The 17,697-nt window shown below is 42.4% G+C and overlaps 1 pseudogene; it reads right to left on the reverse strand.

Moving 5' to 3' along the window:
* Nucleotides 1-75: 75 nt before the first annotated feature.
* LOC122463698 lies at nucleotides 76-15,777 on the reverse strand (annotated as a pseudogene).
* Nucleotides 15,778-17,697: the final 1,920 nt, after the last annotated feature.

The raw sequence follows: 17,697 nt of genomic DNA on the forward strand, positions 1-17,697 counted from the left end.
TATGAAAACTGAACATTTTCATCGAAAACTGAAAGATTTCCCAGTTTGTGGCCAGAAAATATTCAACCGTATTTTGGTCAAAAAATCAAATGTTTTCTGCTAAAAAATTACCAGAAATTATATGGGTTTTTTTTCATCTTCACAGTCATTTTCTGCTGAAGGGGGCAGATTGCTTGCTAGGACTCCCTGGTGCTCAGGGATCTAGCACTCCAAACTACACTCCTACACGGGATGCAGACTATTCCCCTCTGAATGACTGGCCCGCTGGGTTAAAAAGGGCCAGAACCATGGCAGGGGTAGAACCACCGCTGTAAAGATAGTGCTCAGTTTTGAATGTCTGTAGTAGTGCTGAGCAAATTATGCACAGAAGGTAACATATTTATATCTTTTTCTATTGGTGAATTATCTGTTAGCATTTCTCACTTTTCACAAACCTATTCACTATTCAGAGTTATTTTCCAAATAATTGCAATAAAACAATTCTTGGCTGTGAGCTATTCAATGTGAGTAACTGACATTTGATATTTGAGCTGCCCTGGTTAGAATTGTTTGGAAGGATAAGCATTCTGTCTTGATTGGGTCCCGGGTTCAGCAAACCATCCCTATTCTGCAAAGCACTAGGGTTCACTAAAGTCTAAGGAACTTAAGTATAGTCTTAAATTTTGCTGAAGAGGGATGGCCTTTGCTGCATTGTGCCCTAGATGATCATATCATTTGACATCAGGTTTCTGGTGTGCATATTTGCATTTACTCATTCAAAATTTACTTTCCAACAATATTCTGTCATCTTTGCTTATACTTTATCATTTCCACTAACATTGCTGATAGTAAATTTGTTCACTAGATACCTGATGAAAGTGAACACAAAATGGACAAAAGCACAGCCCTTCTTTATTCGTTTTTTTATTCAAGTCAATATTTACTGAAAAATTATTGGTCCATTTGACCAGTCGTAGTTTTTACTCAGGTCATTTCACTGGCAATTTGCCTGGGTTGGGGTTATGAAGTATCTGTTTCGGCCTTTGGGCCATCTTCAAAAATGTCAAAATTGTACCATTCCCCCTTTCTCTCTCTCTCCTTCTCTCAGATTCATATTAACTAATTAAACCCTTCCCTTTCTTCTATATTGGTTCAGGTTTTCTGGTTCCCCTTGTGTCTTCTCTCCTCAGATGGAGTGAATTTAAAATTCCCATAACTATTAGATCCAATGTTTGATTTCAGAGAGAGGTTAAGGGGCTGGGGACACTGACAGGGCAGATTCCTAGATATTGCTTATCACTGCCAGGATTGAAGAATGGGTACAGTTTTCCCTGAAACTCTTGAGTGATGGACAGAACAGGGCACATTAGCTCTACATTATAGAATGAGATAATTCCCTCTTCCCAGTCCAGAAAAATGCCAACCACTGGGCATTTTTTATCCTCAGAGGTGATTGTGTCACTTTTCCAACTACAATGATATTGACCCTCAGACAGCCGCAAACGCCAGTATTCCTTCTCAGGAGGTTTCTCCATCTTCTCATTTTTCAGTTTCCCTCTTTCATTCTGAGTCAGCACTCCCAGCTCCCACTCTGGCTTGTCCCCCACCTCCACCTCCCAGTATTGTTTCTTCTCTGAAAATCCTTCATTTGCCACCACTATCAAATCCCTGCAGGCTTTCTTCTCTGCCATGGAAACGACCCTATTTTTATCCTTGAGAGTTTGGGATGTTTACAGTCAGAATCCAGAGTGATGTTAACTGGAGGGAGGAATGAAAATGTTCATTTCATCAGTAACTAGAGACTTAGTAACTCTCACTGAAATAAACAAATATAAAAGCTGGTGAAGAAAATTAAAGACACGGTAGAGAAACAAACAAAATATTAAATATCTCAGCAAAATGCACTACAACTGCCCAGAACAAGAGCATACGTAATATATGTATTAATATATGTAATAGCAAGGGCACATACAGCCCTGGATAGTTATAGCATGAATTAACAAACACTCCTGGCCCAAATCATCTCCTCCCATAGTAAAAGCCATGGGCATGGAGTAAAGAAATCTCTGATCTCATAAGAACAGTCATAATGGGTCAGACCAATGGTCCATCTAGCCCAGTATCATGTCTTCTGACAGTCGCCAATGCCAGGTGCTTCAGAGGGAATGAACAGAATAGGGCAATTTTGAGTGATCCATCCCCTGTCATCAAGTCCCAGCATCTGGCAGTTGGAGGTTTAGGGACACCCAGAGCATAGGGTTCCATCCCTGACCATCTTGACTAATAGTCATTGATTGACCTATCTTCCATGAACTTACCGAGCTCTTTTTTGAGCCCTTTTATAGTTTTGGCATTCACAACATCCCCTGGCAACAAGTTCCATGGATTGACTGTACATTATGTGTGAAGAACTACTTCCTTTTGTTTCTTTTAAACCTGCTGCCTATTGATTTCATAGAGTGAGCCCTGGTATTTGTCTTATGTGAAGGAGTAAATGACACTTCCTTATTCACTTTCTCCACAGCAGTCATGGTTTTATAGACCTTTATTATATCTCCTCTTAGTCTTTCTTTTCCATGCTGAAAAATCCCAGTCTTTTAAATCTCTCCTCACATGGAAGTTGTTCCATACTCCTGATCATTTTTGTTGCCCTTCTCTGTACCTTTTCTAATTCTAATGTATCTTTTTTGAGACGGGGTGACCAGAACTGCACATAGCATTCAAGGTGTGGGCATACCAGGCATTTATATAGTGGCATTATGATATTTTCTGTCTTATCTATCCCTTTCCTAATGGTTCCTAACATTCTGTTCGCTTTTTTAACTGCCACTGCACATTGAGGGGATGAATTCAGAAACCAATCCATAATGCCTCCAAGATTTCTTTCTTGAATGATAACAGCTAATTTAGACCCCATCATTTTGTATATATAGTTGGGACTATGTTTTCCAATGTGCATTACTTTACATTTATCAACACTGAATTTCATCTGCCATTTTATTGCCCAGTCACCCAGTTTTGTGAGATTCCTTTGTAACTCTTTGCAGGCTGCTTTGGACTTAACTGTCTTGAGTAATTTTGTACTGTCTGCAAATTTTGCCATCTCACTAGTTACCCCTTTTCCCAGATCATTTATGAATATGTTGAGCAGTACTGGTCCCAGTACATACCCCAGTACATAAACAGGGGACACCACTATTTACCTTTCTCCATTCTGAAAAATTACCATTTATTCCTACCCTTTGTTTTCTGTCTTTTAACCAGTTACTGATCTATGAGAGGACCTTCTCTCTTATCCCATGAATGTCTACTTTGCTTAATAGCCTTTGGTGAGGGACCTTTCTGAAAGTCCAAGATGTTTGTCCATTGGAAAATGCCAGTTTATCAAACTCTGAATTTTCTGCAGGAATGTGGAATTCTGCAATTCTGAGGAAATTTTGTTTTTGAAAATAAAAAAAGCTCATAAAGCACTTTCCACTTCAGCATTTTTATAATGGAATATTTTGATATTTGTCTTAAAATAATTTTCCCTTTCAAAATCTTTTCATTTTATAATGTAAATTTTAACATAAAATAAAAACTTTTAAAAATCAAAATGAAAATGAAATATTTTATCAAAAGGATAGGTTTCAACTAACCCAAAACAATTTTTAAAAAATTCATTTCACAGAAGATTTTTAAATATGATTCTTTCTTTACAGGACAAAACCATTACAAGACAAAACCAAATCTCTAAATGTCAGTATTTGCCATTAAAATGAAAATTTGGCTTCCTGCACAGTTCTAGTTGTACGATGTGAGAGAGATGGAAGTTTTCCGCAATGTCCTTGAAAAATTTTATCGCATTAAGTTTAAGTATCTTTGGAATCCATTGCATTATATGCAAAGATTATGTATTATTGTGGGCTGGGATTGCATGTAACCTCTACAGGGGGGAGAGTGAGGTGAACCCTGGGAAGTGTTATGAATTTCAGAGATCGGTATTGAACAATGTGCCAAGCAAGAATGGACTTTTGGGACAAACAAGTTCAAGTGGTTTGCCTGGGGAATCTCTAGGGGAAGGTGAATGGAAATTCCCCACCTCTGGCTATGCAAAAATCTAGGTTTTTGAAGCTACACCCAGAGTCAGGGACCATTTGCCTGCTGATTATCTGTTCCCAGAGACTCAGGATCAAAGCCCCCTGCTGTATAAAGGAGATTTATGGATGTGCTAGTTCTTAATTAAGGTTGTTTTGAATTTGTAACCACTGGAAAACTCCTGTGCATTTTGAATGACTGATCACCAACCAAAGCCAGAGGCAAAAGTTGGGATGACCTCTAGTAAGTTTATTAGCCTATTTGCAGAGTCTTTTTATTGTTTTAAATGTTGTCTCTGTAATGACAACCTTAAGAATAAATGTGCTTGCTTAGAAAGAGCTGTGTGGTAACTTTTGGCTGTGAGCAATTACAGCTGTTCATAGACTCTAAGGAGAAAGCAAAGTGCAGATGCTGGCCTATTCAGGCAGTCTGGCTTGCTGGGAATAACACAGTGTAGGCAGGGAACTGTGCAGTCTACAGAATCTCTGGTCAGGAGGGAGAGAGACATGGGTCTTTGGACAAGCATCTTGATGGCTGAGAAGCCAGGAGCCTTGAGAGGGTGTCCTCAAGGGACAATGGAGAGGACATAAAAGTGCAGTGGCCTTGAACTGTGACATAGGGTACCTAGAGACAGGGGCTTTCGAAAATATGAATAAAATAAATAAGCAATGCTCATGTGAATTGTGTAACAGAAAAAACAGATGTGTATTAAAGGAATGGATCACATTTCAAAAGATTCTTCAGGAAAATGTATTTAGCCATGCAACTTCCCTTGAAGTGAACGGGAGCCAAATAATGAAGGTCCCTATTCTGCTTCCATTACTCACCTGATCCATGGATACCAATAGAGTTACTCACATGTGTAATGCCAGGAGCACTGGGCCCTAAGAACTTTCTTCACAATGGCAATTCATAGTCATTCATGATGGCAATGGAGTGTTAATGGACCAGGGAAAGAGAGTGGGAGTGACTATAGCTCAGTAGTTAGGATCTAGGAGTCCCAAGTTAAAGTCCCACATCCAATTACTATTTAATTATTTATAAGTGGAACAGCTACCACAGTGGAACAGCTACCTCTGACATGGGGGACCCAAGCTTGCATCCACAATCCTCAACAAGCAAAGGATGCAACTGAACCTAGGTCTCCTACCTCCAGGCTGAGTGCCCTAACCACTAGGCTATAGCCTACAAGAGAGGCACAAGGGCCTCCCCCTTCAGCCATTTTGTGAATCTAGTCCTCCTTTCCTTTGTTTTTGTCAGAATGCCTGAACATCTAAACAAAATTTTTCAGGTTGAAATGAAACATTTTGGCTTTTTCAATGAAGTTGAAATTCTTCAGCTAACTCAACACAAATTCGTGAATAGTTTCAGTAGACTGGAAACTCCTTTTTTCAACTGTTAAACTATTTGTCCTTACTCGCTCAACTACAGTCACCAATTCTTTTATCAACAAATATTGTCCCTTTCTTCTGCAGCTAGGTGCCTAGTCAAATCCCAGTCACATTGCTCTTCAGGGCTGTTGAGCAGACATTCTTTATTCCTCCTTTCAGAACTCAGGACACCAAAAATATTTAATCAAAATATTAAACTTCTGGGAGAAAATAACCTGTGTATAATTCCAGATACAAGGCATCTTACCTGCATTGTTACGAGCCCTCCTGAAGTCTACAACAAAAAAAGAGAATTCAGAATTTCAGCTATAGCATATGGCTTATTTTACATTGAAATAATACAAGCTGTGTAATATTAAACATGGTCTTTCAACTCACCCAGCTCAGCCATGGCTTTTTCTGAAATGGAAAAAGATCGTTACATCAAGGTTCTTCATTATTCCCTTGTTAATTCTGTTTTGTAGGAAATCTTTACTCCCTACATGGAATTACTCAAGTAAAATAGACTTAGGTGAGTAAGGGTCAGGTTCTAAGGCCCCAAACCTGCAAAAATCTACATCCATGCTTAATTTTAGACACCGTGAGTCCATTGTGTTAAATGGAACAACTCAGTGTGTGTACAAATTTAAGCATGTGTCTAAATCTTTGCAGGATTGGGTCTAAACATTTATCTTTTTGCCATATTAGCTGCAATAGAATATCTACTATGGTATATTCAATGACATCCTCATACTAATTAAACTATGCAAAAACGGTGGCTAAATCTTGAAGTCCATGTTGCATTTAAACAATGGGAATTTGCCTGAGTGAAAATAATGTAATAAGAGAATAAGAGTCAGATTCGTAATGATATTAAGCACCTAAAGATGCAACTAGATACCTAGTCGGATTTTGAAAAGAGGTTAGGTGTTTAATTCCCATTGGTTTCAATGAGAGTGAGGCACTTAGCATGATTTTCAGAAATGTCAAGGTGCCTATCTGTGTCTTTACAGAGTAAATACTTTTTTAAAATCTAGCCCTGGATTCTTTAGGATTTGACTGGCTGACTTGCATGCTTTAAAGTTCTCAGCTTTTTTGATGTATGAATATAGTGTTTTGCTTTGGTTGTTTTGCACTTGTCATAAATATAAAGGGAACGATTAAGAAGCTAGGATAACCTCGCTGGCACCTGACCAAAATGACCAATAAGGAGACAAGATACTTACAAAGCTGGAGGGGGGAGAAACAAAGGGTCTGGGTCTGTCTGTGTGATGCTTTTGCCGGGGACAGAACAGGAATGGAATCTTAGAACTTAGTAAGTAATCTAGCTAGATATGTGTTAGATTATGATTCCTTTAAATGGCTGATAAAATAAACTGTGCTGAATGGAATGGATATTCCTGTCTTTGTGGCTTTTTGTAACTTAAGTTTTGCCTAGAGGGATTCTCTATGTTTTGAATCTAATTACCCTGTAAGGTATTTACCATCCTGATTTTACAGAGGTGATTCTTTTTACTGTTTCTTCTATTAAAATTCTTCTTGTAAGAAACTGAATGCTTTTTTCATTGTTCTTAAGATCCAAGGGTTTGGGTCTGTGGTCACCTATGCAAATTGGTGAGGATTTTTATCAAACCTTCCCCAGGAAGGGGGTGCAAGGTTTTGGTGAGGATTTTGGGGGGAAAGATGTTTCCAAACAACTCTTTCCCAATAATAAACCCGGTTAGACGTTTGGTGGTGGCAGCGAAAGTCCAAGGGCAAAAGGTAAAATAGTTTGTACCTTGGGGAAGTTTTAACCTAAGCTGGTAAAAGTAATCTTAGGAGGCTTTCATGCAGGTCCCCACATCTGTACCCTAGAGTTCAGAGTGGGGAAGGAACCTTGACAGCACTGCATTTCCTTCTTTATGGAAAAAGAGATAAAAAGAGCTATGTGGATTTTTTTCTAAAAGTGATGCTATAGAAATGGTTTTGGGGAAGTTCTCTGGCCTATGTGATACAGGAGGTCAGACTTGATGACCACAATGATACCTTTTGGCCTTGGAATCTATCTATGAATACAGAGGGGGAAAACAAACCTGAAAAAAAATGACAAAGTTGGGGGCTGGCCACCACCAAGGGGCCAGTAGGCTGGGATGTCTCTGTTACCAGGAGGATGCTAAACTAAAGACTAGAGCTGGTTGAAACTATTCCAATGAAACACTTACCAAATTTCTCCTGTATTGCCTGAATTGCTACAAAGAAACACAATTAAACTGTTAACCAAAAGACAAGAGGAGTCCGCAGATGAGAGAAACTAAACAGAGATTTTTAATATAATCAAAATACATTATGGAGGTAGTTTCTGGGAGTGCAGAATGCATTGATCTGCATGTAGTGACCAAAATTTGACAGATATTTGGCTTTCACAAACACTTAGGCTATTTCTGTACTCATGGTAGTGAGTACATACATTTCACGCCAAGCTAGCACAGGTATAAATAGATATGTGGTCAGTGAGGCTCTGTTTAGGCAAGTAAAGACACACCAGAATCTTAGGATATATTCCCTACAGGGCTCTCCTCATGCCCAAGAAGTTCATCCCACATCTGCACTGCTACTTTTAGCAGTGAAGTTGTAACACTGACAGACCCCAGTCACCAGCGGGCAGGATTGAACCTGGGACCTCTGCAGCTAAATGGATGAGCCTCTACTGCATGAGTGAAAAACCACATAGCTGTTAGCTAAGGCTGTAGACCAGCCTCACTAATCTCTCTCTGTAAGTGGTCTCAGTGTCACTCGATGGGACAGAACACCACACCCAGGAGGTGTGTGGGTTACATACTTTGCCTAGCTGAGGAAGCACATCCCGAGCTTCAGAGGCTTCCCAGTCGATATCCCAGATAAGCCCCTACTCGTAACACCGTCAGACCCCAGTCGTCAGCAGGCAGGATTGAACCTGGGACCTCTGCAGATAAATGCATGAACTTCTAATGCATGATGTAAAAACCATACAGCTGTTAGCTAAAGCTATAGAGCAGACTCATCAATCTCTCTCTCTCTCTCTCTCTCTCTCTCTCTCTCTCTCTCTCTCTCTCATCTCGGTGCCACTAGATAGGACAGAACACCACACCCAGGATGTGCATAGGTTACCAAGTGTCTCACTGGCTCCCCGCTGCCAGAACCTTTCACTGCCATGTGTAGTTACACACTGCAGTGCGGACACAGCCTGCTTTTCACTGTGGTGCGTAGCTACATGTGCCCAACACACCACCACCAGCATAGACAATGCCTTAGTTTTACGAAGGCCAGGAATTAAAACAGTGTATTCATAAGAGCAGGAAAATATGGACTTTCCGGTATTGTAGAGAAACAACATCACCTGTACTTTAGGTGAATTACCTGTACTTTAGATTAATGAAAACAATAAATCAAGAAAGAAAAAAGGTAAAGTCTCCATGTGTGAAGATAGTGTGTTTCTTCTTTGTAACATGCTGAATTTTCCCCAAAATGCCCCCTATCCCTGTATATAAGACTCCTAGAAATTTCAAAACTCTAGCTGCTACATAGATACAGTAAATTCATCACATTTATCTCGTTTATTTACAGTTAAGTCCTGGGGGAGAGGTTCTCTGCATTTTTGTCTGCCATGATGGTGCCTATCAACAGGGCATTTAACTCTTCCTATAGCTGGTCATTTGCTGTCTGAGATTCACCTTCTAAAGTAACATTTTCACCTACATCATCTTCAAGCCTGAATTATCTTCCTCCCCAGTAGTGATATGGCCACCCCATTTGAAGTCAAGCCCTTTCTTTGTCTCATCCCCTTTCCTTGTCTTGTGACAGTTGATCAATTCATTTCTCTATTAGCTCCACTCTTGCCTTTTCCAGCTATGTCTCTAGTCCTAGTACATTCCTGAGAACACTTTTATTCCATTTCCTTTCTGCCCCATAATATCATACAGGTGTAGGCAGAAAATCCTGGCAGACATGTGGAGCTTTATCCCTTTATGCTGTGCTGCTTTTCAGACATTCCCTTTGTAATATCTGCGCTAAGTCAAATTTAGTTGGTAAGTGAAATTTAGTAATGACTCTGCTGGAGTTTGGTCAAAGTGTTTTAGTTATTATTAGGTTATTGAGAAGCAGAAAATAAAATCTTCAGGTTAAATTTTCATGTTTACTGTGGGTATCAGATATAGGTGGTAAAAAAAGTAAAAAAAAAAGTATAGATTTTTTCCTCATTTTTTCAAAATATATCTAAACTTAAATCAAGGAATTATGATGTGATTGGAATAACAGAGACTTGGTGGGATAACTCACATGACTGGAGTACTGTCATGGATGGATATAAACTGTTCAGGAAGGACAGGCAGGGCAGAAAAGGTGGGGGAGTTGCACTGTATGTAAGGGAGCAGTATTCTGCTGCTCTCCTTTCTTCCTTGTGTTAGGATCCTGAACTCGACCATTTCATGATCACTGCCTCCCAGGTTCCCATCCACTTTTGCTTCCCCTACTAATTCTTCCCGGTTTGTGAGCAGCAGGTCAAGAAGAGCTCCGCCCCTAGTTGGTTCCTCCAGCACTTGCACCAGGAAATTGTCCCCTACCCTTTCTAAAAACTTCCTGGATTGCCTGTGCACCGCTGTATTGCTCTCCCAGCAGATATCAGGATGATTGAAGTCGCCCATGAGAACCAGGGCATGCGATCTAGTAGCTTCTGCGAGTTGCCAGAAGAAAGCCTCATCCACCTCATCCCCCTGGTCCGGTGGTCTATAGCAGACTCTCACCACGACATCACCCTTGTTGCTCACACTTCTAAACTTAATCCAGAGACTCTCAGGCTTTTCTGCAGTTTCATACTTGAGCTCTGAGCAGTCATACTGCTCCCTTACATACAGTGCAACTCCCCCACCTTTTCTGGCCTCCCTGTCCTTCCTGAACAGTTTATACGCATCCATGACAGTACTCCAGTCATGCGAGTTATCCCACCAAGTCTCTGTTATTCCAATCACATCATAATTCCTTGACTGTGCCAGGACCTCCAGTTCTCCCTGCTTGTTTCCCAGGCTTTGTGCATTTGTATATAGGCACTTGAGATAAGCCACTGATCATCCCTCATTCTCAGTGTGAGGCAGGAGCCCTCCCCTCTCACACGCTCCTGCTCGTGCTTCCTCCCGGTATCCCACTTGCCCACTTACCTCAGGGCTTTGGTCTCCTTCCCCCGGTGAACCTAGTTTAAAGCCCTCCTCACTAGGTTAGCCAGCCTGCTTGCGAAGATGCTCTTCCCTCTCTTTGTTAGGTGGAGCCCATCTCTGCCTAGCACTCCTCCTTCTTGGAACACCATCCCATGGTCAAAGAATCCAACGCCTTCTCTCCGACACCACCTGCGTAGCCATTCATTGACTTCCACAATTCAACGATCCCTACCCCGGCCTTTTCCTTCCACAGGGAGGATGGACGAGAACACCACTTGCGCCTCATACTCCTTTATCCTCCTTGCCAGAGCCACGTAGTCTGCAGTGATCCGCTCAAGGTCATTCTTGGCAGTATCGCTGGTGCCCACATGGAAAAGCAGGAAGGGGTAGCGGTCCGAGGGCTTGATGAGTCTCGGCAGACTCTCCGTCACATTGAGAATCTTAGCCCCTGGCAAGCAGCAGACTTCTCTGCTTTCCCAGTCAGGGTGGCAGATAGATGACTTGGTCCCCCTGAGGAGAGAATCCCGACCACCACCACCCGCCTTCTTCTCTTGGGAGTGGTGGTCGTGGAACCCCCAACCTTAGGACAGTGCATCTCATGCCTTTCAACTGGCGGAGTCTCCTTCTGCTCCCTTCCCCCAGACATATCACCTGGGCCATTCCCCGTAATGGTACCTGTGGAGAGAACATGAAAACGGTTACTTAGCTGTATCTGCGTTGCTGGCACATGGACGTTCCCCCTTCTTCTTCTGGAGGTCACATGTTGCCAAATTTCTTCACTGGCCTCCTGTCCCCGCTGTGCAGCCTGCTCTGAATCTTCAGAACCTTGTGCCCGTAGAAACATATCCTGACGTCTGTCCAGGAAATCTTCACATTCTTTTATGCAATGCAGGGTCGATACCTGTTGCTCCAGACCTTCAACCTTCTCTTCCAATATGGAAGGCAGGCCTATTACAATTTTACAGAAACTTCAGGATTATTGGCAACCAGTGACTATGCATCCAGGTCACTAGTTGGCCTGTGTTATACAGGAGGTCAGATTAGATTATGACGGCGTCCCGGCTGGCCTTAGAATCTATAAAAGAGAGGTGGAGGGATAATGTGTGTGTCTGTGGAGACAGGCTCTTAAGTGCTGGCATCTTTGGTTGAGGTCTTCAGTGAAATGCTGGGGATTTAACCACAACTCTGACATTGCTGTTCTGGGGGAAGATTGGGAGTTTCAAAGGAGCATGTAGGAGTTAGGCACTGAAATTGGAAAAGGATTTGCTCACTGAACTAGAGCTGTTCCTCAAATATTTTCAAGAGTTCACAATTCTTTTCCGTCTTGAATTGAGAAAAAAGGTTGAAATCTTGAAAATATTTGAAAACATTTTTTTTGTTCCAGTCAATCTAACATTTTGTTTCAATAATTTCAAAATGTTTCAGTTTTGAAATTTTTTCTAACCATATGTTTAGTCTAATTAGTTTAAATGGCAAAACACAAAGCCACTTTGGATCAGAAAACCAGAATTTTTTCATTTTGAAAATATCAAAATGAAATATTTTAACAATTTCAAAAGTGCACCCCCAAAACAGTTTTTTTTTAATTGGGAGATTTGTCAACTCCTGTTGTCAGAACCTGTTTCACAAATAGTTTTGTGTTATGTTAACAGCACACACACAGAGAAGTTAGATTACAAATACAAATCTTATTTCTGGAAGGTTTCAAAGTAACATGACTTTATTCAGTAGAATTCAGAACAATAACATGCAAGAACCAAAAACAGAGAGCGACAAAGCAGGCTGCTCCCTAAGGCATTGAAGCACAGCCCAACCCATTTTGCTGTAGGCTGGTTTTGTCCAAACTTATCCTGATCAAATTATTTCTTACAGAGTCCTCTGCCTGCAAGGAGGACCAGGAAACCCTCTACCACTGCCTATAGTTCCAACACAATTTTCAAATGCACATTTTGATTTCAATTAAAAAAGGATTTATCAAAATTTCCCATATACATCAAACTTCTTTAAGCTCCCTTGAAACCACAGAGCAAACCCCTGCACTGCACTGGAAATCTCACCCAAGGGAATTAGCTGTGAGGTTCCCTTTGGTCCTTATTCCTACTATTAGGGAGGAGTAATGTGGTCATGGGTGCAGCATGGTGGCATCCATTGAGACAGCATCTAGCCCCAGATTCTAATTGGCATTAAATACCTAAACACCTTCGAGGACCCAGCCCTGAGTGACAAGGTGAGAGATGTTTTATAAATCCGATCTGGAAAAAAACACTCAAATTATTTTTATGAGAAATTATGATTTTTTTCCCCACAAATATTTTTCAGAGCTTCAGTGGAAACACTGAAACTCCCAAAGATTCCAGTTTTCAAATACACACACACACACACACACATATTCAGGAAAGAAATGTTTAGTTTCTTGGGGAAATGCTGTGCTTGAAAACAACACTTTTTTTTTTACCAAAAAGTTTTCACTTTTACATTTTTCTATCCAAAAAAGGGAAAATCTCTACCCAAATTTGGTCAAGAAGCCATTATAAAATATTTTAATGTAAATGTTTTGTTCAGCTGTCCTCAAGATCGCTAAAAACACCTTCCCTGGGTTTATATTAGGCAGACAATAAAACTGTTCCTTCTCTCTGATAAATTCTTCCTAAACTAGGGTCACCAGGTCTCCCGATTTTATAGGTACTGTCCTGATATTAGTGGCTTTGTCTTACATAGGACCCTATTATCCCCCAGCCCTCGCCCCAATTTTTCACACTTGTTGTCTATCCTGAGCTGAGCTTATTGCAGAGCTCTGAGCAACTGCTGCTTTCAGGAAACCCAGCTCTGCTTCTTAGGAGAGAGGCATTCAGGGGGCCTCTCCCAGGGTAGCCTCTTACAGTGGAAGCCACAGTGAGACAGCTGTGGTGGAGCCCAGCAAGATTACGAGAAAAGGGGTTAGACTGAATCTGAAAAGCCTGATCAGCCAAATAAAGAACTAGCAGCCATGTTACTGCAACAGCTATAAGCACTAAGCCACCAGGAAATGCAAAGGTTTCAGTTCCCACAGTACACACTTAGGGCCACATTTAAAACTCGGCCTGTTTTAGCCAGATTGTCCCCTCTGCACAAGGAGGAGGAGGGGATAAAAGCTTTGGGGATGTGCAACTGATTGGTTCTTCTGTGCTGTTTTGTCATCCAGAGCCAAGGATGTATGAGTGCCAGGGTTGGCAGCGGGAACTCACATTGACCTATCTACCCTGCAGAGAGTTAGCTTGAAAGTGCAGACTGACTTGGTGCTTTGCATGCCCCCATGCTGTGCATCGGGGGTAGCAGGGAAAACTCCAGCTAGGGAATCCCAGGCAGTAATTACAGTGGAGCTGATCGGACAGACCAATGGCCTCAGAGATAGACAGAAACTCAGGGATTTTGCAAGGGCAGCTCTGGTCTCTGGAGGATGGCCTGAGGTCTGCAAGTTTAGGAAATCAAGCCAAGTACTCATTCCAAGGAAGGCAACAACCCTCAGCCCCATAGGATTCCACAGGGAGAGACTCAGGTGCATCATGGGAGATGTAGTGCAGCCACTGTCAAGGCCATCTGATCTAGTGGTCAGAGCCAGAACCATGTGTGACATACTGGGGTACAATCCAGACTAGTGGAGGGCTATGTCACCCCCTGCCCTGCACCCTTGGGTGGCTTACAATGCCTTGCTGCAGTAGCTCCTATCTGGGCTGCTCACAAACAGCCTTCCAGTGTGCAAGCCACACCCAGTGTGTAACTGCAGCCTGACAGCTACACCCTGGCTCTCAGGAGACTTGGTTATGCTGCAGAGTGACTCCAACACACCCTCTGACCAGATCTTCCCCCAGGCAGATCTTCCCCCAGAAATGTATGTCCTGTACTTCCCAGCCTTCTCCTGGACAGTACAAATATATAAAATCCATTATTCCTTTACGGAATACCTGACACTTTACTACTCCATTACCCAGACACTTCAATTTAAACACACCGGATTAGATAAAACAGTAAAACAAGAGACAGATTTCAAGTGAGTACAAGTAATGAGGCATAAAAGTTAGAAATGGTTACTAGAAAAATAAAGATAAAATGTTTACTAGTTCTAACTTAACAAACTTTATTAGATTCAAGCAAAGTTTTTCACAACATGCTTTACCAGATTACTGACCAAACTCTCAGGTCAGGACCCCTTCCCCCAAAGTCCAATGGATGTTTTCTTTTGTCTCTCAGGTGTGGAGAATGAGATAGGTAGAGAGAGAGAAATGGGTGCTTTAGGGTGTTTGTCCCTCTCGCTTGAAAAAACATTTCCATCTGACAAGCAGGAGACAAAGAGTTTATGTAGAAGGATGTTCCCTGCTGGTTTTTTCACCTGTTTGAGCTTCCTTTGTTTTCCCTTCCTGCTTTATGACTCTGTTTACTGCTTACATGCAAATTAAGGCAAGTACACATTCCTTTGTTTAGGATAGATCTGTTTGCCGACTTCTGTTTGGGCAGGGCTATGGGGTCTGGAACATGTTTTAGGATTACACCATACAGGGGAATTTTATCACTTCATATACAATGTTGCCACACATATTTTACCAGGACAATAGTGACTGGCAATTTCTGAGTTTTCAGGTGATAACTTACAAGGCATACTTGGTACAATAATTATTACAATGGTGTGTAAGGTGTGAATACATGAGGTCTATTCCATCACACCATGCCAAAGATCAAAGCCAGAGTAAGAATCCAAAGCCACGCCAAGGATTAAACCAGAGTCAGACGTCACACCAAGAGAAAACGATGGATTCAGCAGTGGGGGTCAGGGCAAGGAGGCAGAAGCAAGGAGCAGAGCATGGATCATGGTTTCAGGAACAGCGACAAGCTGTAGTGCCAGGAACAATGAGTAAGACCCAAGCAAGGATGCAGGGACTGGGTCTCAAGGGGGCTAGGTAGCAGTTAGTTGAAGGCCTTGCAGGTAGTTGCTCGGAAAAGGGGTAGGGCAGGAACAAGAAGACTTATACAGCAGTGTGCTGCTAGTCCACTAACCAGGAGGCATTGCAGTGGCTCAGGTGGACACAGAGATTATTGTCAACTTCACTCCTAATGACAGAAAACTCCACCAAATATTGATCTTTTCCTGCAGAATTTTTTGATTTTGCCAAAAATCGCATTTTCTCTTGGGAAACATGTTTCATTAGAAACATTTCGACCAGTCCTACTCACTATTTATCCCTGTGCACAGGGCATGCAGAGTGGTTTGCAAGCATTCTCAGCTCACTTTCCACTGGAGTAAATGGTGACATGAAGTGCATAGATTGTAAGATCCAAAGAGAACATTGTGACCCTAGATTCGTAGATTCTAAGGCCAGAAGGATCTAGTGTAATCATCTGACCTCCTGTATAACGCAGGCCAGAGAATTTCCCTGAATTCCCAGAGCAGATATTTTAGAAAAACATCCAATCTCAATTTAAAAATGGTCAGTCATGGAGAATCCACCACTGCCCATGGTAAATTGTTCCAGTGGTTAATTACCCTCACCTTTAAACATTTACACTTTATCTCCAGTCTGAATTTGTCTAGCTTCAGCTGCCAGCCATTAGATCAAGTTATCTCTTTCTCTGCTAGATTGAAGACCTGATTTGTTCCGCATGTAGCTACTTAACGACTGGGATTACCCCATTACCCCTTAACCTTCTTCATGTTATGCTAAATCGATTGAGCTCCTTGAGTGCATCAATGTAAGGAAGGTTTTATAATCATTAATCATTCTCCTGGTTCTCCTCTGAATCCTCTCCAATTTATCAACATCCTTCTTGAATTTTGGGCATCAGAACTGGACACAGCAGCAGTGTCACCAGTGCCAAATAAAGAGGTAAAATAACCTCTCTACTGCTATTCAGAATTCCCCTGTTTATGCATCCCAGGAACACATTGGCTCTTTTGAATATAGTATCACATGGGAGCTCATGTTCAGATGATTATCCACCCTCTTTCTCCCCTTCCCCAGTTCTTTTCAGAGTCACTGCTTCTCAGGATAGAGTCCAGTCATTTAGTCTGGCCTCCTGTATAACACAAGCCATAGAACTTCCCTGAATTAATTCCTATTTGATCTAGAGCATCTCTTTTAGCAAAATGTCCAATCTCGATTTCAAGCTACTTCTGATTTATATAAGGGAGAACAAAAGGAGACCCAAGCTCAGTATGCTCAAAGGATTCAGGTGTGAGAAAGCCCATGTGAGTCTCATGGAGTGAAAGGCAGTAAGCGTCTTTCTATTCTTAGTCTGAGTGGGGGACGTAGGCCACAGACAATATAAGCCGGCAGCAGAAGTGGACTCACCTGAGCAGAGAGCGACTCAAGCTCTTTTCTCATGACAACCTAAAGGAGTAGAAATAGCCTGTATGTGGAGAGCTCTCCACCGCAACCATGCTGAAAGGGATTGAGAGAGAGACTGCACATTCTCCTTCCAAACTGTTATAAGCAAGAGCAGACTCAGAGCTCAGGCCTGCAGCAGCATCCCCGCAGCCTCACCCCAACGAGAAGGAGAGAGGTCAGCGTGGGAAGAAACTGTGGGTTTTCTTACACCCACTCAAGGGAGCAGGGTGGAGAGGCTGCTGCTGAGCTGCACAAGCCTCCAGGAGAAGAGGGAAGTGTAGAGCAGAGAGCTGAGGTGCACCTTATCCACCCACGACCGGAAAAGCAGAGGCGGGTCAGAGCAGGGCTCAGAGCAGCTGCACTTTCTCCACATTGTGATGCTCTGGAGGAGCCGGAGCAGGACGCAGGCCCTGCCGTGGGGAGCAGAGACCACTCCAGAGTTCTCGGGCTGGGCAGCCGATGGCGAATCTCACAGGGCTTCTCTCACAGTGGCTGTGGCTTCTCTGTGAGTATCGTGACACTTGGCTGTGTTGTGTGCGTGTGGAGCTCTGAGAAACGATGCATGGTGAGTTTCAGCCTGGTTCCCCTCTCCTTCGCCCCGCTGATAGCCAGGAGCTGCAGCTGCCTCGCCCCTTTATGGGATTATGTACACTGAATCGGGATGGGAACTCTGCCAGATGCAGGGTGATGAAGGATTGGGCCCAGTGGAATTAAACTAGAACAGAACTGCTGTGAGTGAGGGCAGACTCA

The sequence above is a fragment of the Chelonia mydas genome, chromosome 23, assembly GCF_015237465.2.
Source record: "Chelonia mydas isolate rCheMyd1 chromosome 23, rCheMyd1.pri.v2, whole genome shotgun sequence".
NCBI lineage: Eukaryota > Metazoa > Chordata > Testudines > Cheloniidae > Chelonia > Chelonia mydas.